The sequence below is a fragment of the Oncorhynchus gorbuscha genome, linkage group LG07 (genome assembly GCF_021184085.1).
Source record: "Oncorhynchus gorbuscha isolate QuinsamMale2020 ecotype Even-year linkage group LG07, OgorEven_v1.0, whole genome shotgun sequence".
NCBI lineage: Eukaryota > Metazoa > Chordata > Actinopteri > Salmoniformes > Salmonidae > Oncorhynchus > Oncorhynchus gorbuscha.
The window spans coordinates 1-7,500 of record NC_060179.1 but is presented as its reverse complement, the minus strand read 5'-3'; the positions used below and the strand labels follow the sequence as shown (position 1 = coordinate 7,500).

The window sequence follows — 7,500 nt, the reverse complement described above, 5'->3', positions numbered from 1 at the left end:
GTTTTGGGATGTAGCCCAAGATGGCGGCCAACAAAGGTCAAATAAGGCCTTGAGGCCAGATAGAGGCATACAAACTAGTTAGGGCTGTTTGTACTTTATGCCTGTATGTCCCTTCATCCCATGAGAGAGAGTAAAACCTTTAATGCCTCTGTTTCATCTCATTCCCTGAAAATGTCATATTTACTGGTTAGGTCAAATGAGGCCTTGCATCATTTTGTGACCTCTGCTGCCCAGATAGAGGCATACAAACTGGTTAGGGCTGTTTGTACTTTATGCCTGTATGTCCCTTCATCCCATGAGAGAGAGTCAAACCTTTAATGCCTCTTTGTTTCATCTCATTCCCTGAAAATGTCATATTTACTGGTTAGGTCAAATGAGGCCTTGCATCATTTTGTGACCTCTGCTGCCCAGATAGAGGCATACAAACTGGTTAGGGCTGTTTGTACTTTATGCCTGTATGTCCCTTCATCCCATGAGAGAGAGTCAAACCTTTAATGCCTCTTTGTTTCATCTCATCCCCTGAAAATGTCATGTCAACCGATTAGTTCAAATAAGCCCTTAATGTCAGGGCAGTGGCTTTTTGTCCCAGGCCAGGGCAGTGGCTTTTTGTCCCAGGCCAGGGCAGTGGCTTTCTGGCCTATGGGCCTATGGGCCTCTATAGGTCTTTTTTGTGTTACCAGGCCCCTGTGGATTTTTTTTTTTTTTACCTAGGCCTGGCACGAACACTCGACCCATTGATTGTGAGTCAAGCACCCTAACCATTAAGCCAACCACCCTTTCGTGATTAAAGAGACAACGAGGTGAGCTTTATGGTCAATTTCTCCTTCCCCGTCCAATTAGTCCCATATTGGCCCACGGGTGGGGCTCATTGAGCCCTTGGGTTAGGGTTAGGGTTTTAGGGTTAGGGTTTTAGGGTTAGGGGTTAGGGGTTAGGGTTAGGGTTAGGGTTAGGGTTAGGGTTAGAGGGTTAGGGTTAGGGTTAGGGTTAGGGTTTGGGTTTGGGTTAGGGTTAGGGTTAGGTTTAGGAAAAAATTGCCCTTCAAGAGGACCATATACACGGGCACCTGTGCTCTAATTCTATTGCTCCTAAGGATACATAATTTGTTATACGGGAATTTGGGTTTGAATTCAAGTCAGAATCTAGGTCCAGGTTCAGGATTAGGGATTAGAGCTTGAAGTGAGGTTAAAAATCAGGATTATGTTCAGGGTCAGGATTGGATCTGAGGTTATTGTCAGGGCTGAGGTTAGATTCAGGATCAGGGTTAAGGTTAGGACAAGGGTGGGGATTGCTGCGGTTTAAGGTTGAGGTTAAGGTCAGGGTTAGGGTCAGGGTTCTAGTCAAAATTCGGTTTTAGGATTAGGCTTCTATGATTGGGGTTAAGGTTAGAGCTAGGATGGGGATTGCTACAGTAAGGGTGAGGTTAAGGTCAGGGTTAGGGTTAGGGTTAGGGTTCTAGTCAGAATTAAATAAGGTTTTAAGCTTATTAAGATAGACTTAAGGTTGAGATTTGTGGGTTAGGGTTCTAGTCAAAATTCGGTTTTAGGATTAGGCTTATATGATTGGGGTTAAGGTTAGAGCTAGGATGGGTTAGGGTTAGGGTTAGGGTTAGGGTTAGGGTTAGAGGGTTAGGGTTAGGGTTATTGGGGTTAAGGTTAGAGCTAGGATGGGGATTGCTACAGTAAGGGTGAGGTTAAGGTCAGGGTTAGGGTTAGGGTTAGGATTATAGTCAGAATTAAATGAGGTTTTAAACTTATTAAAATAGACTTAAGGTTGAGATTTGTGGTTAAAATTAGGAATGTGATACTTGGCTAGGGTTAGGAGTGAGATTGCTCAGGTTAAGGTGAGGGTAAACTGGGATAGGGATGGTTCAGGTTTAATGTTCAGATCAAGGTTGGGAGAATTAGAGTCTCTAATACTTTTCATTGAGACCTGTGGGATTGCAAGTACCCAACTTTTTGATCCAACTTCGCTCCTTGATCTGTCTCTGTTTTAGCGACCACCCTTGGTTAGATTCCAACCCCGCTATTCTTAACTGGGCTACTGGATGAGATCTAAAGTGGGTGTATAGTGTGGTTTTAACTGACTCTTTACTTATATGATATAGGTGTTGTTTGAGTCTGGCTTCCAGGCAGTTCCTAGTTTCTCCAATATACCATTTCCCACATTCAGACACTCAATTCCATATACAATGTTAGTAGTCTTCAATTGGAATCCCTCCCACACCGGGACCCCTAGACCCGACCATTTATTCTGAATATATTTAACTTGTCTAAAGTGTGGTCCCCGCCGCACCAGCTTCTCCTTGAATCCAGAGTGTACCAGCACATCTTTCAAATTTTTATTTCGCCGATATGCTGATATTACTCTGAACTGTTGGAGGGTGTCCCCATCCCCCTTGTCTGCTTAAAATGATCCTTCACTATGGAATTAAACTTCATAGAAGATTGTGAATACGTGGTGACAAATGGGATAATACAGCCATCATTGTTAGTCCTCCCATGTATAGGTCCAGTTGCCACCATAGTGTTCACCTCCGCTCTTATAGTGCGGAGGAAACGTTTTGAGTATCCTCTGGGTCTAAGAGCCTTAAAGAGAATTCCTATAGCCTCATTTACATGTTTTTCCTGTGTACAAATCCTATGAAATCTTATAAGCTGCGACTTTATCAACCCTCTGTAGGTGTGTTTTGGGTGAAAACTGGATTTATGTAAGAGGGAATGAGTGTCCGTGGGTTTAAAATAAACCTTTGTTGCTAATTGCTTCAGGTTATCCCTCCCCTCTACAAAAAATACCTCTGTATCCAAAAATTCTATTCGTTCCGGCTGAACGTTGTATTTAATCGTAATCGACGGATGATGTGTATTCAAAATCCTCACAAATTCCATAAAATCTGAGGCAGAATGTGTCCATAACCCAAATATATCATCTAGATACCGCAAATACAAGGATGGAAGCTTTATGCATTTTGGGAGGGCAGATTGTTCCCATTCTGCCATATAAATATTGGCATATGATGGGGCAAACTTCTTCCCCATAGCTGTACCATGAATTTGGAGGAACCAATCCGAGTTGAACTCAAAGTCATTTCTTGTTAAACTAAGTTCCAATAGTTGTAGCAACGCCCCATCTGGTCTATCTGGGTCTGGATATTTATGGAAAATATTTCTGATTGCTCTGAGACCCAAGTTGGTGTCGATATTAGTATACAAGGAGTCAATATCAATTGAAAAAAACAGTTTCTTTAGGCACACTAATTCCTTTCAATTTTGTCACAAATTCGTATGTATCCTTAATGAAACTTTGATGTTTCCGTGACAGGGGATTTATGAAATAATCCAAATACTCTGCTATTCTATAAGATTCCGAACCACAATCCGATACAATCGGCCTACCACATGGAACCTCTGAGGGAATGGTCCACGTCTCAGGAGGTTTGTGGATTTTAGGCAACAAATAAAATTGTCTGGGGCGTGGGGTATCTGGTCCAAATAGATAAAACATTTGTTTGTCTGTAATGTAATTATTCTCATGAAGTTGCCCTATAATCGCCCTCATTTGTCTCTGGGTCTCCTGCTGCAATGAGTGAGTCAGTGGCCTATAATGTTTAGAATTACTCAACTGCCTGTTCGCCTCTATCAGATACTGGGTTTTATCCAAAATGACAATCTTTGATCCCTTATCCGCTGGTTTTATAATTATGTTTGAATTCTTACTTAAGGAATTTAAGGAATTCCGTTCTTGTTTTGTAAGATTATCCTTTCCTGCCATATAGAACCTAAATGTACTAAAGGAAGTAGAGTCCCTTTGAATTAAAGTCTGCATCGTATTAGACACTCCCTGTAGCTTAGGCTCCCAGTGTGATGGACCAATGAATGGTACTCTTTGATTGTCAGTATTATAATTAAAATGGTCAAGTAATTTTAATTTTCTATGATAAGTGTGCAAATCCCTCCTGAGCTCCATACGATCGATCTTAGCGGGTGTCGGAATAAACATAAGGCCCTTCTCCAGAAGTTGCTGTTCTGCCGCTGTAAGTCTAAAAGTAATCGATAGATTCAGTACATTAGAGTGTTGGGGAGTAATATCAATACACTCTTCCCCTCTTAATAGTTTAACTGGTCTAGCCAGTAATTTAAAATGTTTACAGCTGTATCTGGTCTCCAATGTATTGGATCATCCTGCATTGTGTGAAATCTAAGTTTATTCAGGTCTAGTAGTTCCCTACAATTTTTCTGAATATACTGATTCAATTGATTCAGAACATTCTGCTTTTCCCATGAAAGCTCATCCGAAAAGTGTATGATGGGAACATAAACCTGTGCATGAGGAAAAACTTCAGTTGTTTTATTCAGTAGCTGTTGCAACTGCTTGACTGCAGTTGAGTACTGCTGGTTCAAGCCATTGACAAGACCCACTGATAGAACCACCTTCTGTGTGTTTTCCTGTTTCCCCAACTTGCCTATCACTCCTGCAATATGTCTAAAGGTTGCTCCCGGAAAGCTGTCTATCTGTGTGTTAGTGTCCGTAAAGCTAGGAATGCGCGCAAGGTTGGAATCCCCAATAAAAACCACGGGTTTTGTAATCTCAATACTCCAATCATTTATTTTCCTTTCAGTTCTAGAATGACATGTGGGATAAAAAGTGTATCCCTTTTTACAGGTTCCAGTATTAGTTCTGTCCCAGGTTCCGTTTCTTTTCCGTTTTCCATTGCTACCGTACCCTGCTGGTTATCTTGTTGTGAACCTGTAGTAGAATTGGATAAAACCATGTCATCCATCAGAACAGCCACATTATTCAATGGTAGTATTAGGCTATCCCTGTTATTCCCCGTCATCTCCAATCCCCCCGATGTTAGAAGTACATTTGAGTGCTCTCTACCTGGGATTATCAAGGCTGGGACTTTAGGTGGGGCCAGATTCTCTCTTGGTCGTTGAGTTTGGGGATTAAATATCTCCTTACTCTTCTTGATTGTTGGGGTAAGTCTGAAGCTAGCCCCTCCACTCTTTGCAGGTCCTACTTTCCGAGGGGCGAGACAGGTTTCCCGTAAGAGGGGAGATAGTTGGTTAGTAGGTGAGCTCATAGGGGGAACCACTCTATGGGGAGAAGTAAGCCCCACATGAACCTCCACCTGTACCTCCCTTCCCTGTATGCCCCCAACAAACCCTGTGGTATTGCTGTTGGTAGTCAGGTTATGGTTAATCGGTCTGTCTACCGGAATACTGGAAGACTGTTCCTCAACCCTATTACCCCTTACCGAGTTGTCACTCGATCCCCCTGGAGTATTCCTGCATATTCCAGAGTCCCTATGGGCCTTGGCTCCCATTAAGGCCCTGCCAGTCGGTGACTTGCTAGTCACTGCAGCCGCATAACTGGATTTAGCCTGCTGAGAGGTTATCAGTTTAGTAGAGGCAAGTGGGTCAATGGGTTTTTGCAGCATGTCTTTTAAGGTAGTTACTGAAGAAGATGTAAATTTATGTTTGTATCTGTTAAGTTTTACCTTTGCCAGAGTCTGTTGGTTGGGCGAGGAGGGTTTAATAAAGGCCGCCAATTTATTCACCTGTCTTACCATACCTGCTGGAAAAGAATGATTAACCGCAGAGTAATCTAAGATTTCTGAGTGATGAATTGCTTGTAAAGCCTTAAAATATCCCTTTGTGAGGGTTATATCATGCAGAGGAGGAATACTCCCAGTTTCTCCAGTAGACTCACCCTGATCATGTAGGTTAACTAGAGCCTGGAAACGATTGTGTACTGGCACTGCCATGGTAAAGAACCAATAGCCGGAACCCTTGCTGGGAAACCCAACTAAAAGAAGGGATCATATAAACGTTAAAATCCCCCCACAATATATAATTAGACCCAGTCAACCAAAGAAATATATATACACCCACACAGAGGACAAAAAACATTTAAGAAAATGATATTATAAACCAAAAACACAAAACAAATATTGGCCCGATTTTAGAAAAGAAACTCCAATGAAACAAAACCCAATATAACAGGTGATGATGGAGGTCAACTCACAACTCCTTTTCTCCTACAATAAGTCCTTGTCTGTTGCCATCTGGTGGTTGCTCCAGAAATGGCAGTTAAGCCTCATACAGGCCTCAACCCCTCAAAAAAAATGTTTGAGGAGAGGGAGTAAGGGGAATGTATACCAGAGAGCAGTCCGTACGAATTCTCCACTATAGGTTCGGTTGTTACTCCATAAAAACAATCTCTCTAGGAAAGCACTCCACACTAAGGTGAGAGGAAAAAAAACCTCTCCCCTCTCAAGTGGGAAAAAACACTTCATTCACAAGTGATCACTCCTTTATGGTTCAATTCTGATAGTGGTTCAGCTTCAATCCACTCCAAACTTTAAAATCTTCATGTGTACACACAGTGGTTTTGGGAGTACTCACCAACCCAGAAAAATGGATATCTCATACAGAAAGGAGCTCTTCCATACCATCCCCAACCAGTCTCCAAAGGTCCATGTGCTTATCTTTGTTTGTTGGAAAAATTGTGTCCTTTTTGGAATAGTGAGATGGAGTAATGGAGTAATCCTCTTCTATTTCACATCATCCAAACCTTTTGTTTCAAGGGTAAGAAAGATAAAAGGAGTATGGTTTAAAATTTTAAAAGAAAAAAATTCCTGACGTTTCGCACCACTCGTGCTTCTTCAGAGAAAGGTAGACAAAAAAAAAAAAAAAACTGAGGCCATCCCATATAGCATGAGAACGGGAGGGATGGAGGAGTCAAGCTGATTCACCTGACCTTCCATTGGTGGACTATGTCCATCCTATATCCCGACACAGCTGTCCTTAATTGTGCAAATTTCCCATAGTTTCCCCCCCCCCCTTCTCTGTATAAACCAATCTACAGGGAGGGAAAATGTGGTTTTGTTATCACATCATGCCATACTCTAAGAAGGCCTCCAAAGAAATTTCAAATAAATAAATCAAAGGAGAACAGGGCCAACACACACAAAACAAAGAGACAAAATACAGGAGGAGACAACTTTAATCAAACAAAGACCTTTTTTGTATTTACAGGATTCCAATAATAATGTAAAAGTGCTACTAGTATAGGATATTCAAGTTTCTCTAGATAAAAGTATCTAATTAGGAACAGGAGGACAGGGCTCTGGCGGGTTAGGTTTAGGAAAAAATTGCCCTTCAAGAGGACCATATACACGGGCACCTGTGCTCTAATTCTATTGCTCCTAAGGATACATAATTTGTTATACGGGAATTTGGGTTTGAATTCAAGTCAGAATCTAGGTCCAGGTTCAGGATTAGGGATTAGAGCTTGAAGTGAGGTTAAAAATCAGGATTATGTTCAGGGTCAGGATTGGATCTGAGGTTATTGTCAGGGCTGAGGTTAGATTCAGGATCAGGGTTAAGGTTAGGACAAGGGTGGGGATTGCTGCGGTTTAAGGTTGAGGTTAAGGTCAGGGTTAGGGTCAGGGTTCTAGTCAAAATTCGGTTTTAGGATTAGGCTTCTATGATTGGGGT

General features: G+C 41.8%; 1 long non-coding RNA gene across 6 annotated transcripts; it reads right to left on the bottom strand.

The window, feature by feature from the left end:
- Positions 1–4,637: 4,637 nt before the first annotated feature.
- LOC124039075 lies at positions 4,638–6,209 on the bottom strand. 6 transcript variants are annotated; one of them, XR_006839498.1, is made up of 6 exons: positions 6,026–6,209; positions 5,711–5,806; positions 5,499–5,575; positions 5,256–5,381; positions 4,880–5,014; positions 4,638–4,744 (listed from the first exon to the last, which is right to left on the bottom strand). It is a non-coding gene; the product is annotated as an uncharacterized LOC124039075 (long non-coding RNA). The 6 variants fall into 6 exon arrangements; XR_006839496.1 differs by having other exon boundaries at positions 5,499–5,572; XR_006839499.1 differs by lacking the exon at positions 6,026–6,209 and having other exon boundaries at positions 5,256–5,384; positions 5,711–5,875.
- Positions 6,210–7,500: the final 1,291 nt, after the last annotated feature.